The 15,249-nt window shown below is 37.7% G+C and overlaps 1 long non-coding RNA gene across 3 annotated transcripts in view; it reads left to right on the top strand.

Moving 5' to 3' along the window:
- LOC133260318 (uncharacterized) overlaps positions 1-14,122 on the top strand; it is a 367,758-nt gene extending 353,636 nt beyond the window's left edge. For all 3 annotated transcript variants that reach the window (XR_009740752.1, XR_009740751.1, XR_009740749.1), the window contains 2 exons: positions 6,877-7,018; positions 13,385-14,122. This is a non-coding gene — a long non-coding RNA (uncharacterized LOC133260318). The remainder of the gene's footprint in view (positions 1-6,876; positions 7,019-13,384) is intronic.
- The last annotated feature ends 1,127 nt before the right edge of the window (positions 14,123-15,249 follow it).

Raw genomic sequence — 15,249 nt, 5'->3', positions numbered from 1 at the left:
TTGAAATTTTGTACTTTTTGAAAAAGAATCTGTTTTTGATAGTGAATATTTTGTCTCGATACTTGAAAAAGTATGTGATGGAGATGGAGTAAGGGGCGGGGGAGAGGCTTCTTTTTTGAGAATCACTTTCACTGGGGCTTGGTGATTTCAAACCATTATTTGCTTTGTAAATAAACATCACTGCAAAGATGGTAGCTTTCAGCTGCTGACTGTACTTTCTTGTGATGGTGGATAACTCAATTGCTCTCAGAGAATAGTAACATCTCCAATTTCCTTATGTCAAGTACAGAATAACCCTTCTGTAAATTAAAAGTATTATACAAACTTGATATATTGATTTGACCTAATTTTCTTTTGCCTGGATTTGTTTCCTTACTACCCTTTCCAAACATTAGTTATTATTATTTTTCAGTGGGTATTGATATTTAATTTGGGCTGCCTTATCTGGGCTTCTCAGGTGTCACTAGTGGTAAAGAACCTGCCTGCCAAGACATAAGAGACACAGGTTCAATCCCTGGCTCAGAAGATCCCTTGGAGAAGGGAATGGCAACCCACTCCAGTATTCTTGTCTGGAGAATCCTATGGACAGAGGAGCCTGGTGGGTTATAGTTCATGGGATCACAAAGAATCAGACATGACTGAAGGGATTTAGCAGGCATGCATGCCTTATCTAGCAAAATTTTTCTCCATCATCCTCCCTTATTCCATCTTCCTGCCCCAGAGTGCCATTGATTCATTCCTAGTTTTCAAGTTTCAAGTGTAAGCATTCCTTTTTTTCTGTACTGGAGATTGACTAAGTGAAAACCTACTCATTTTTGTCTTTCCACCCGCCTTTCTCCTTTACCTCTGTGGCCAAAATATGGAAAACAGACAATGAAAAGAGGTGCCCCAGAATAACTGCTTTCCAGGAAGCCATAAATCATATGTGATTAAAGTAATTGGCAACAATAGAAGGAAAATATGTTCTTGTGCTTTAGCTCTTTAGTTTTGCATTGAGAGGAAACTGGTCACTAGTTGAGATCCCACAGGTTAAGGAGAGATAATGCTTTATTTGAATAGAAAAATGAAGCCTCTTACTTGTCCCTTGAGAAAGCAAGGCTTGGAGAGTAATGGTCTATGGCCACGTCACTGCTGAAATGTTCTTTTATATGGCTTCTAAATGAGGGGTGCTTCACCAGGGACTTTGACCCATGACTGTGCATGGCTTTACCCCCTTGCTGTCTGGGTGAATGCTGCTGTTTCGAATATGGGCAAGTGTTATATGATTATTTTATCTCTTACTGTAAAGTGTTTTGAGAGACTTTGTATGAGAAGCAATATAAAAATAAATTGAATTGAACTGTGGCTTCACCTCCCCACTTTTTAGTGCTGAAACCTTTAGAGCAAAAAGTGCAGTGCTGTGACAAAGGACAAGATTAAGATGATGTCAGGAAAATGGTCAGCTCTGGAGAGCCCTGACCCTCCAGGAGGTGTGTGTGTGTGTGTGTGTGTGTGTGTGTGTGTGTGTGTGTGTGAGTTGTCACATTTGCCTATGTGTTAGACTAAAGCCTTTCCACAACTGGGATAAATCATATTTGTGTTCTTCAGTTAGTCATTCTGAGGAGTCATAGGATATCCAGAATCTACTTCCAGTTAATGCATTTCTGTGAAGACAAGAAGACTTGTTAATTACACAAATATCTCTTTTACATAACATATCACTGTGCATTAAAAGCCCCTGGTTAGCCTCTAAAAGGCCAGGGTCTGAACCACATCATATTACTTTCAGAATCCACAACTGCAATAATTTTTCTTTTAAAATAAAATAATCTTGGCTTAGGGTAATAGGTTTTTCCTGCAGAAATGTGATTTTATGTTTTATGACACCGCATCAATACATTATTTTAATAAATGGCTCTTGGTTCACCAGAAGTGCTGTATTTTGACAATATCAGCCAACCTTTTCATTTGTTTAAGCAGGAAAAGTAGGGTGCCAAAATAAAGCTACTCTAGTAGAACATCTCAAGAATGTTTATGAAAACTCAGTTATAGCTACATTTATTAGAGTTAAAGCATAGTACTAATTTGTCATGCAGAATTCCAGAGAAGTGAGTAATTTCTGCATTTCTCTAAATGCCAGGGTTTCATATTTTGAGGTAACCATTTGCTTGTAAATATGAAACTAGCAAAATGGACTATAATGTGACAAAAGGTATCAGAGATTTGTCATTATCTGACAATAGTTATTGGATATATTTGCTACCATGCTATGGCATTTCTCATAAAAGTAAATTGGGGAATGAAAAGATTTATCACATCAGGCTCTCTGACAATGGTCCAGAATTTTTAAAAATTTGAATTAGATGATTTACTAGAGGTTAGAAATGGCTCCCCACTCTCTGTCCTCACAACACAGAAATTTTCTTACATACATCATGCTTATCTTCATCAAGTCTCTCTGAGACCCTCTGATTATGGATAAGCATTTTCAGTCCATAGACAATCAGTCTTATTACAAAGTTGTGACCACACTATTTAATTATCAAAATACAAAGAGAAAAATCTCTTTCAGGACCCAGAAACTTTCTTGTTTATGAGGTTGCAGAGAGCTCCCCTCATAGATTTGTTGTTTATGACTCCTTTTTATCTAAAGCTCTCAACAATATTTTTATATAATGAGTCAGATTATCCAAGGTATCCTGGGGATAAGTAGGAATATGATTGTCCCTTGGCAGTAAATGGTGACTTTGGGCCTGAAAAAATGAATATCCATTCAAAGGTGCTTATTATCTTAGGATGGCACAGAGACACTCATAGTCATTCATTTTTGTGTTTAATCTTTGTGGGACAGTATGCTCTTGTTCTGAAGTGACACTCTCCTAACCCTAAGATATCTCCTAAGATAACAGAATAATATATATAACATATGCACACATTAATGCATATATTAGGATTTCTCATTCAAATGGCTCATTTCATAGAAAATATAGTTGTACCTAGCAATTTATATGCAGAAGTACGAATAGATCTCAGAAACAGATGGGGACTGGGGTTGGGGGAGAGATATATTTTGCAATTCATCTAATTACAGGTCCAAATGCCTCATTTTTACTTCTTCCCTGCAGTAGACTGAATGTTTATATCCCCCTAAAATCATTCGTTGAGATCCCAATCCCCAGTGTGATGACATTGGGAGGTGGGGCCTTTGAGAGTTAATTAGGTCATGAGGGTGGAGCCCTAATGACTGGGATTAGTGGCCTTATAAGGAGAGACATGAGTGAGATAATGTCTCTCTCCATTGTGTGGAGACATAGTGAGAAGGCAATCATTTACAAATCAGGAAGAGGGCACTCACCAGCACCTGATTGTGTTGTCACTCTGGTCTTATACTTCCAGCTTCCATACTGTGAGAAATAAATGCTTGTTGCTTAAACAACCCAGTTTATGGTATGTCAAAGTAGCTGAACTGATTGCTTCCCTCCACCCCACGATTATACTTATTTTCCATTTAGACCATAACTCCATTTATTTTTTAAAAATTAAAAAAAAATTAAAGTCCATTTGATTTATAATGTTGTGTTAGTTTCAGGTGCACAGCAAAGCAATTCAGATACACACATTCACATATATATTTCCCATGTATATATTCCTAATATATATACATATTTTTGTTTTTCCTTTTCCATTATGGGTCATTATAAGATATTGATTAAAGTTCCCTGTGCTATATAAAATAGGTCCTCGTTTATCTACTTTATATATAGTAGCATATATCTGTCAATCCTAAGATCCTAATTTATCCCTCCCTCCCTTTTCCCCTTTGGTAATTACAAGGTTTTTTATTTTTTCTTTAATATGTGTGAGTCTGTTTCTGTTTTATAAATAAGTTCATATTTATCATATGTTTTGATTCTATATATGAGTGAGATTTGTGATGCTTTTGAACTGTGGTGTTGGAGAAGACCCTTGAGAATCCCTTGGACTGCAAGGAGATCTAACCAGTACATCCTAAAGGAGATCAGTCCTGGGTGTTCATTGGAAGGACTGATGCTGAAGCTGAAACTCCAATACTTTGGCCACCTCATGCGAAGAGTTGACTCACTGGAAAAGACCCTGATGCTGGGAGGGATTGGGGGCAGGAGGAGAAGGGGACGATGGAAGATGAGATGGCTGGATGGCATTACCTACTCAATGGAGCATGAGTTTGGGTTAACTCCTGGAACTGGTAATGGATAGGGAGGCCTGGCGTGCTGCGATTCACGGGGTCGCAAAGAGTCATACACGACTAAGCGACTGAACTGAACTTACTTTACTTAGTAAGATATTCTCTAGGTCCATGCATGTTGCTGCCAATGGCATTATTTCATTCTTTCTTATGGCTGTGTAATATTCCACTGTATTTATGTACCACATCAACTTAATCCATTGAAGGGCATTTAGATTGCTTGGCTACTGTAATCAAAGCCACTATGAACACTGGAGTGCATGTATCTTTTCAAATTAGAGTTTTGTCTTTTCTGGGCATATACCTAGGAGTGAGTTTGCTGGAAGATGACTCCATTTCTAAATGAGTCAATCAATAGCTAACATTATATATAACCTGGGACTTTACTGCATCATCTTTGTTCTCTTTTCTCCTCTGCTGTACTTATGTGACTCTACAGCTACTGTGCACACATTTGCTGTGTTCCGGGACATAGGATCATTCACTTTTGTTCAAATATGCTAAGTGTTTTCATGACTGTGGGCCTCCATTCATGATGATTTCTAAGACTAAAATCACTTTCATTATCTCTACATATTGAAAACCCATTCATCTTCAGTTCTTTCCTAGTTTAAGTGGCAGAAACGAGCCTCAGTTTTCCATCTGCAAACTGAGGATATGTAGCATTCTCTTTCAGTGTGATTTTGGCAATCTAATGAAAATATGAGTTTGATCCTTTAGTAAAATGCCCTGGTGTTCTTCAATTAATCACTTCTCTGCAAACCAGGAACATATTGTACTTAAAATATTCAGCCTCTTATTATGCATGCATATGGAAATATCTTTTTCTATGCCTTGTAAGACCTAAGGAAATGCTGAACATTATTTACGCCTATATAAATACCTAATATTTATAATAAACTGGGGGATCTAGACTTAGTGGGAACTTAATAAATATTTTTTAAAATGGACTGTTCCATATGTTCAGTGTCCCAAATGTTCCAATATACATCTTGAACTATTTTGGACCAGTAACAAATTGAAGTTGGAATTAGTTCAATTCATCAAGTTTATTTTTACTGCAATGTACCCAACACAGTAAGTGCTTCTAGTTGCTACCTTTGGACAGACTGCCAAAGAGATATGATATATGAAATACATCAATGTCACTTTTTAGTTCTGCATGACTTTCTTACAGTAACACAATCCAATTGGCAAGTTGATGAAAGCCTAGAAATGGAACTTCATTTAAAGGCTCTCAGTGGTGCTTATACATCCTATATTTCCTGCTTCATATTTACCAGTGTTGGTTCTGGTTTTTCTATATTTCAGATAGCATTTCCATGGCAAAAGGTTCATACTCCATAGTGTGAGGGACACTACTTCAAGTTACTTCTCTTATGCCAAAGGTACCAATTATGGCACAGAGGATGAGGGAAGCAACTGAAACAGGTCATTTGGTATTGTCATGTGACACCTGAAGTGGTATAATGTAACACACACACACACACAAATTGTAAAATGCAAGACTTCTGAAGGTGTGATGGGCTCCTTTATCAGAATTCAATGACTGGCTAAGATTAACTGTCTTTGCTCGTTAATAGAGAGATTTGACACATTCTAAAAGGTGAACTATTGAGTCTCACATTCTTCTCCGTATCATTTAATCATCCTCTTTGATAGCAACTGAACAGCTAGTGGACTGGGAACAACTTTGCCTTTTCAAAACTCTATATAAAAATGTCTCTTAAATTTTTTTGGGTATATTTATTTATCCACAATCTGTTCTCCCCCTCAGAGGAAGCTGGCCTCTTCAAAATTTGTGTGGAGAGCTAAACTTCTATATTGGCAGCTTAGTGTCCAGTTCAAAACCACATCCCACAAGGCATTGAGTAAGAGACCAGAGAATCTTCACGACGCCATCTTTAGATTGAGATCACATGGCTCTGAATATGCCTACTGTAGAGCTAGTAATTTTAGGTTTAAACGTTTGCCAAATTGACTTTCCTCAAACTGCATGTACCTTTTACCTCTGCCAGTCAAACCCACAAGTTTAAACTATATGGAAGGAAAAGAGCACCGAATCCCTTCAAATATCCATTTTGCTTATATTTTTGAAGCAAGAAATGGAAAAAAAAAAACTTTCTATTAAAGAAAGAGGTAACATTTGCCCTCGGCCAGGGGCTTTCAAGTTCTCATATGTCTCAATGAAAGCCAACCTAATTAGTATAAATCAGAATTTTGTATTATAGACGTTCAAGAATAATGAGTTCTATTATGAAAGATTTCAGTAGGTAAGATATATGCTATTCAACGGAAAAAAATAAACAAGCTTCATTTCTTCATTAGAGGATGCTTATTTATAGTGCAATATATATCTACCTCGACTTTGACATTAAAGTTTTGACTGCTTTTTAGCTATAAAATTTGATATTGTTGTGGCAGCTGCACTATTCGAATGATAGCTGCAGTACAGCTGCTATCAGTGAGGGAGATTTATTGCTTCCCTACATGGATAAGGATATGTGCATATTTACTTTTAGTTTTATTGCTGGTGTCCTATATTTTAATGACACAAGGTGAGATAAAAGAACATTATAACATTATAATCAAGAAGCCCTACAAATACAAATGGCTTGCTTCTTATGAAACTTTGTTTTAACTGTATGCAAATTCCCTGTCTTTTCTTGCAGTGAAACAGTCTAAATTGGTAGAGATGTTACACTCCTGCACATGCCCTTATGCTTGTTTTTGGCATTTCTTTCACCAAAGGCACTGGATAGGAGAAGGAAGGGAGGAGAGTAAACAAGACCGGAAAAAAGAGAAGAGAGATGAGTGAGTATCACTAAGTAGTTCAGATAATTTTTTTGTGTGTGGTAACTAATTTCTGAGAGAAATTGGTTGATTTGAAACTTGGGATTCAACTTCAAGCCAATTTGGAAGCATGTAACTTGCTGTTTGAAAGACAATAAAGAAAAGGGATAGAAAGTTGAAAAGTTTTTTTTTTTTTTCCCCCCACTGATTTTGTCTCCTGTTCTTTTTCTTAATATTGTCTTGAACCAATAACCTAGTGACAGATGGGGAGAATTCAGTGTGCTTGGCAGTTTGGATTAGATTTGATAAACATTCAGGTCTATTTGGTATTGAAACAGAGTTGGAAATCACATGAAGACAGCCTTTTCAGAAAAGTCCCATTACTTGGTGGTTTCTGAAAGTTAGTTCACAGTACTGCTGGAAGAGTCTTTGGCGTACTGAGGGATTTCGTGATTGATACCAGGCAGCACAGATGTGCCTGATGTGCCTTCAAGGGTCTTAATGACGTTGTTTAATACAGAAAAAAGTTTTGCTTTACTATGAAACGAAAACTGTTCTTTCGTTATCCTAGATCCTTGAACTTTCCCATATTCTCACATCCTCTTCTTGATATATTTTCCTGTTTGTTTGTTTAGACTTGTGGGTTTAGAATGCTATGTTAATCATTTCTGTTTAAATACTAACAAATCTGTGGAATTAACAAGTATATGTGCCCTGCAGCATATGAGATTTAAGAAGACTGGTTTTGATCTTTCAGTTACCAGAGAAGTATTTTACAGCTCTCAAAATTTCCTCACATACATATTTGAAAATAAATCGGCCATTCAAAAGTTGTTGAGTAAGCAATCAGGTCATTTTACCTGGACTTGTAGAAAATGAAAAGACAGATTCCTGCTGTCTTTATCCTTTTTTGCTCAGTAATCTGGTAGCCTTATTGGTATTATAAGTTAATTTGATGTTTTAGGTACTTATGTTTGCCTAAGAGTCTTATGTAGGGAGTTTTCTTTACTCTTTAGCCATATGTAAACCACATTTTTGTTAAGTATTTATCAAACTGCAGCTCCTAAAAAATTCATAGGTGTCTTTTTAACAGAGTCCAAATTGCAGCCTTTCTGAATTAAAGACAGTTTTAGTACATGAATTATTATTCCTGTAATAATTGCTTGCAACTGAACACTTGGAGACCATCTTTGATAAATATAGAAATGACTGAGTTTGCTAAATACTCTTTTCATTATAATAAAGCTATGCCAGTCAATTAACTCATTTCTCAAGCATGTGAGCACATTGTACACCAAGTACTGAAATGAGAACATTAGATATCACAGCCTTGAATAGATTTGATACCTGTTTTGTTGTGGGGAGGGGGAGGAGTAGGAGGGAGGTATTCATTTACCTTCTTATTTCTCATGCAGAAATGCCTTGGTTTAAAGTGAAAGTTGCTCAGTCGTGTCCTACTCTTTGTGACCCCATGGACTATATAGTCCATGCAGTTCTCCAGGTCAGAATACTGGAATGGGTAGTCTTTCCCGTCTCCAGGGAATCTTCCCAACCCAGGGATTGAACCCAGGTCTCCCACAGTGCAGGCAGATTCTTTCCCAGCTGAGCCACAAAGGAAGCCAAGGTACTGGAGTAGGTAGCCTAACCCTTCTCCAGCGGATCTTCCTGACCCAGGAATCAAACTGGGATCTCCTGCACTGCAGGTGGATTCTTTACCAACTGAGAAATACTTATTAAAAACATGAGTAAAACTTCCAGATAACTATTTTTTTTAGCCCCAGTCCCCCTACCCTGCATCATTAGCCTCTACTTCCCACCTGGCAACCAGTGACAAAATTTACTCCTAATGGGTATTTTACCCAGGCCTATTTAAAGATTATGCACATATGATTCTATTTTTCAAGTGTTCTCTAAATAAACCTTTAGCATGTATATGTGTCCTTTTGGTAATTCAATTTTCTTACTGATGTGAAAAAATCTATAAAAATGAAGAATTTTGATTTTAATATTAAATGCTATAAGTGACAGCACTTATCAAAAGTGTGAAATTTTACTTTGAGTAATACACATGAGAAAACTTCTGGTGAAGAGAAAATTTTCACATGGATAAGATTACAAATAAATTTAAATTATTTTAGTCAGGCGCTTAACTGTGTTTTGGAGAAGGCAATGGCACCCCACTCCAGTACTCTTGCCTGGAAAATTCCATGGACGAGGAGCCTGGTGGGCTACAGTCCATGGGGTCGCTGAGGCTCGGACAGGACTGAGCGACTTCACTTTCACCTTTCACTTTCATGCATTGGAGAAGGAAATGGCAACCCACTCCAGTGTTCTTGCCTGGAGAGTCCCAGGGACGGGGGAGCCTGGTGGGCTGCAGTCCATGGGGTCGCACAGAGTTGGACATGACTGAAGTGACTTAGCAGTAACTGTATTTTATCCTAAAATTAGTGCCCTGCTTGATTAAAAGTAATGACATCTTTGTTTCAGTAAACTTAACATGAAACACTATACAATGGAGAAAGTTTATTTAGAATTTGAGTTTAATCAATATTGTAAAGTAATTAGCCTCTAATTAAAATAAATAAATTTAAATTAAAAATAAAATAAAGCAGAAAAAAATAATTTTAGAGTGATAATTTGCTTTTATTTCTTTTAAATCCTTTAGCCTAAAGATGCTGCAGATACTTAATTGATTGATGGATTGATTTCAGTTTAATATATGCTTCCTCAGCACATTTGGTTTGATCATTTTTGATTGGATCAGCTGATGACTGGTTATTTAGTAACTGGAAATTTGAGTAAACTGTCATATATCCAATTTTTAACTTTGAAGAAGTTTGTGAAGAGTCCCTCTGTAGAGTGAGCAAGAAAAATTGAAGGATTAAAATGTTTCAAATGCATTTACATTGTGGGTGTCCCTTTTATCATGGAGAAGAATGGCTGCATCATCCTTTGCAAACTTCCAAGTGGTGACAGCACTTGGGGTTGATGAGTGAGAATGTGGTGGTTTGAAAAGATCATGGAGAAACCAGCTTCTGAACTGGGAATTTGAAAGCACCCTAGCACATCATTCCTACAGCAAACCTAGAAAATAGCATGACTGGACATGTTAAGTAACAGAGGAATAGAGACATTTAGATAGTTTGTATAAGGTCTCCCAACTATATGAGCCACAGTCAAAATGCAGGAACTGCCAGAAGAATCATTAAGACTATAGACAAATGTGCTCCAGTAGATATATGTGAACCACAGGTGCAAGTCTCATATATAATTTTAAGTTTTCTCGTTACAAAGAATAAAAGGAAACTGGTGGAATTAATTTCAATAATATATTTTACCAAATATATCCATTTTTATTTCAAGATGTGATAAAATTTACCAATAATGTTATATCTTTCTCAAAGATGTAACATATTAATGTACAAAATTCCATGTACATTTTTGCTTACAACATGTTTCATTTTGAGCTAGTCACATGTCAGGGGCTCAATAACTGGGTGGCTGGTGCATACCATATTGAACAACATAGCATTAGAGTACTTGAGAAACCAAAAATGGCCCACACAGTATTGTATCTGATTAGTCAGAGACTCCAGATAAAATGATCCTCCTGACATAAATATTAATTTTAGGTCATACAGGAGTGGTTTTGTTAGGGGAAAAAAATACATGTTCTAAGGGAACATATTACTTAAATTAGAGCACAGAATAGCTTAGAAAGGTCATTTAAGTCAGCTGGTTGGTGAAGCTCAAGAGACATGGCTTTCTGGCTTCAAAATCTTATTTTTATTATAATTGAATCAACAAAGATTGTTAAGTGCTACTATTTCTGAGGAAGGGGTCACTGCTTGAGGTGCATAGAAGCCAATACTATGGCACTGATTTTAGAGAGAGAGAGAAAAAAAAAAAAAAAAAGACCTTTATTGCCAGGTCTACTGGCAAGGAGCCCAGAAACCCAGGGCTCAAATCTGTCTTTCTTACCTGGGATTCAGGGTGAAATTTAAGGGGTTAGGAGAATTTCAAACTCTGAAGCCGATTGGCTGCTCCTGAGTCAATCATCAAGCTACTTGGGCTCCTGGAAGCCAGGTTTTTCTTATTGAAGGACTTGCTCTGTAAAGAGCTCTGCTGACAACATTTCTGTTCTTTGAGTTCTGTAGACTGATAATTCTTGTTCTGGGGTCATCCTCTCTTGCATATGCACAATGATGTCTCTGTAAAATAGCTCCAGGTTTGAGTAATCAACAGCCTGTTTTAAGGAAGCAAAACTGGTTTAAAGTGGTGTAGGGAAAAAGCAAAGTAGCCAAAATGGTGGAGGTCAGGCTCTCAGCCCATGGCCTCTCGCTCTCACCCCATGTTTTGTAAATATATGGTTATGTAACAACTGAGATCACTTATAGCATTGTGCATGCCTGTCAGGATGTACCCGCTTGGCCACGGGTCACTGTTGTTCTGTAAGCGTATATAAACTCCACCTGAAAAATCCCTTGTGGCCACGTTATGGCTGTGTGTGCCGGGTCAGCTATGAGAGAGTACAGCGTGTCTGTGGCTGCTGCACCAGCCAGGAGAAAATAAACATGTCTGTAGTTCTTCGAGTTTTCTTCCAGCTTCCCTGCTTGCACCTTGCCCACCCTGGGTTCAGCAAACAGCGAGATACAGCAAGACAAGTGGTCAGTGTTTTATGTACAACCTCACTGTCTTTGAACTCTGCACTATATATTGGAAAATAAAAACATACATATGGTGTCTAATCCATTATTCCAAGAGGTCTTCCTCCTAGCCCATGATATGCCAACATATACATTCAAAGAGAGAGAACAAGTTCTTTTGAAACTGGATGTTACCAAATATTCAAAGAGACTGAAAGACCATACCAGCTATAGTGGCTAGCTCAATGCCAGAATCATTATTTTTATGTCCAAAAGACAACCCATCTTGTAAACAAAAGCAATAAAAAAATGTGTCTAGAGCAGTAAAAAAAATGGTCCAACTTTTAACACTTGGTCTTCATGTCTGAGAAGACTTTAGAATCTCAAAAAAGGAATTGGAGATGAAATAAGTTCACTTTTTTAAAAAAAGGGTACAGGTGTTTAATGGCTAGCTTAGTTAATTAGTACTGGGCTTCCCTGGTGGCTCAGTGGTAAAGAATCCAGCTGCCAATTCAGATGATGCAGATTTGATCCCTGGGTCAGAAAGATCCCTAAAAGAAGGAAATGGCAACTCACTCTAGTACTCTTGTCTGGGAAAGCCCATGGACAGTGGAGCCTGGTAGGCTACAATCCATGGGGTCACAAAAGTCAGACATGACTTAACAACTAAACAACAGACAAAATGATAATTAGTAGCTCTGCTTATAATTTATCTATATTGGTTTTCAATTCTTTTTAAATGTTTTCCATATGGATTTCCTCACCCAATAAAATGATAATTATGTGCATCTACCTCATAAGGTTGCTATAAAAAAAGAAGAACATGCCTCTGATATACCATGGCCTGGGTTCAAACCATGGATCTGCCGCTTACTGTCTGTGTGATGTAAGATGAGTTACTTATCTTCTCTATTCCACAGTTTTTTTCACTATGAAGGCCTTACTGAAAGGTTGGCCTCTCTGTGCAGTGGTGCTGAATCAAATCCCAGACACAGAGTTTGGGGTGAAGTAGAAAAGGATAGCTTTATTGCTTTTCTAGGCAAAGGGAGACACAGGCTTCTGCCTCAAAAAAACTGTGTCCCAACTGAGAACGTGATAAGGATTGTTTACAACAGTGGATCAAAGATGGGGTCTCTGACAAGATTAGGGTGTGAGCAGGGCTTCCACTCCCTAATCTCGTCTCAAGTCTCCTCCTCTTGATGAGCTTCTCTGGCTCCTTAAATCTTGCCTCAGGTGATTTCTTGGCTGCTCCACCCTATGGACTGTAGCCCACCAGGCTCCTCTGTTCATAGGGTTCTCCAGGCAAGAATATTGGAGTGCGTTGCCATGCCCTCCTCCCAGGAAGTGGGGGGCGGGGGGTGGTCTTCACCACCCAGAAATCAAACCTTTTACATCTCCTGTATTAGCAGATGGGTTCTTTACCACTAGCGCCAACTGGGAAGTCTTGGAACTTGGGAAAGATCATGAAAGCTGAAGTCTTGCCTATAAGCAATGGGGACAGGAAGCCTCCATGCCCAGGAGCCCATAGCCCATAGACATAGCACCATAGCCCCCCTCAGTTTCAAAAGGAGAATGATAACCCTTCTACTCATTGGCTTTAATGAAGATTAAATTAATTAATATATGCAGAAGGATTAGAATACTGCATAGCACAAAATTGCTCAGTGGATACTAATTATTATAATAATTATTAAAATTACCTGGGGAATTTTTAAATACTTTCCTTGTTTCTATTTCTTAGATGCTGATTTGGCTACTTGGGGATCTAGTTTGTGAAGTTTCTCAGTGGATCTGAGGACCACAGTGTTTGGAAACCACAGGTATGGATAGAGGAAAAGTATTCAGAAAAGCCAAAGAATTGATGCTTTTGAACAGTGGTGCTGGAAAAGACTCTGGAGAGTCTCTTGGACTGCAAGAAGATTCTATCAGTCCATCCTAAAGGAAATCAGTCCTAAATATTCATTGGAAGGACTGATGCTGAAGCTGAAACTCCTGTACTTTGGCCACCTGATGTAAAGAACTGACTCATTGGAAAAACCCTGATGCTGGGAAACACTGAAGGCAGGAGGAGAAGGGGACAACAGAGGATGAGATGGTTGGATGGCATCACTGACTCAATGGATATCAGTTTGAGTCAACTCTGGTAGTTTGTGATGGACAGGGAGGCCAGGTGTGCTGGAGTCCATGGGGTTGCAAAGAGTTGGACACAGCTGAGTGACCGAACTGATGCAGATGAAGTCAATCATCATCAAGATGAGTAGTTTAATCACAACAGTGGTGATTTTGCTTGGGCCACACCCTAGCATTACCAGGACATTTTAAATGCCTGGACAGCACCCAAACCAATTAAATCAGAATCTGGAGGTGGTCCCAAGTGTCAGTATTTCAAAAGCTCTGGAAATGGTGCAGTGCGTAAATAAGGATGAGCACCCATGAACTAAGGTAGGTTTAAATTCCACATTTTAATTTTTTTTTTTTTTTTAGAAAAATGCTTCTAAGGTTTTAGATGATGGCAAATTGACATAAAAATAGCACATTAAGAAGAACATTGTGAAAAGTGTGCTTAACTGACCCAGTGTTATCTTTCGCTGCCCTTTTTTATATGGATGAATAAAGACAGATAGGAGTTAATTGCTCTTCAGTTAGATCAGGTCAGTCTTTTGTTCTGAAGTCTTAGAAGTAGGTTAAACAAGATGGTATTACTTGCACTACTGTACTTAACCTTGACTTAGGTCATTTAATGCAGTGTTTCCTAAACTTTGTTGAGCATCAGAATCACCTAGGAAGCAATTTCAAATTTAGATATCTCAACCTCACCTCAAAAGATTTTTATTTGATGGTTTTAAGATAGGACCTAGGAATTTGAGTTCTTTGAAAGCTTCCCAGATAATTCTAATATTATTGTCATTAGCTGTATGTAGTGAATCAAGGTACTAATGGTGGTAAAACTGTTGGTAATCAGGAAATTTTGGCTTTATAAAAGAAAACCAGTAGTTGTTTTCTCCCTGGCATACAGTTAGCTAAATAGACCTGCCCTGGACATGACTTATCTAGAAAATGACTGTTTCCTATCCCTATTTGGTAACTGGTATCCAATAGTATTAAATATGAACAACTTGTTAATGACAGAGTAATTTCTAGGCATTTTGTTATATAATTCTTACCACAGTCCTTTGGGAAAGAAATATTGGCTCCATTTTATAAATTGGGAAGCCAAAGCCTCAGATGGTTAAATAACATAGTTGCAATCATATAACAGGTAAAAGTAATGGAACCTGAATTAGAAGTCAGGTCTATGTAACTTCAAACCTATTCTGACAAAATTAGTGAGTATCAGTATCTGACAAACGTGGCTCCTAACAAGAATCAGTAGCAGACAAAAATAACCAACCCCAAATGCAATTATTTTGGTATTTATTCATTTTAAGACATACATTAAAAAATCATTTTCCTGTTATATATGAAATCCAAGTAGTAAGAAAATAAAGATTGTTTAAAGAAATTTTTTTCTAAGCCATTGGGTTCACGAGGCTCTATTTACTCGTGGCCCTAATTTTCATGTGTTTACAATGAATGAGATCACAGTTGATCAAGACAGACCTCTGT

Source organism: Bos javanicus, chromosome 2 (assembly GCF_032452875.1).
Source record: "Bos javanicus breed banteng chromosome 2, ARS-OSU_banteng_1.0, whole genome shotgun sequence".
NCBI lineage: Eukaryota > Metazoa > Chordata > Mammalia > Artiodactyla > Bovidae > Bos > Bos javanicus.
The sequence above is the reverse complement of the archived record's forward strand: the minus strand, read 5'-3'. Positions and strand labels throughout refer to the sequence as shown.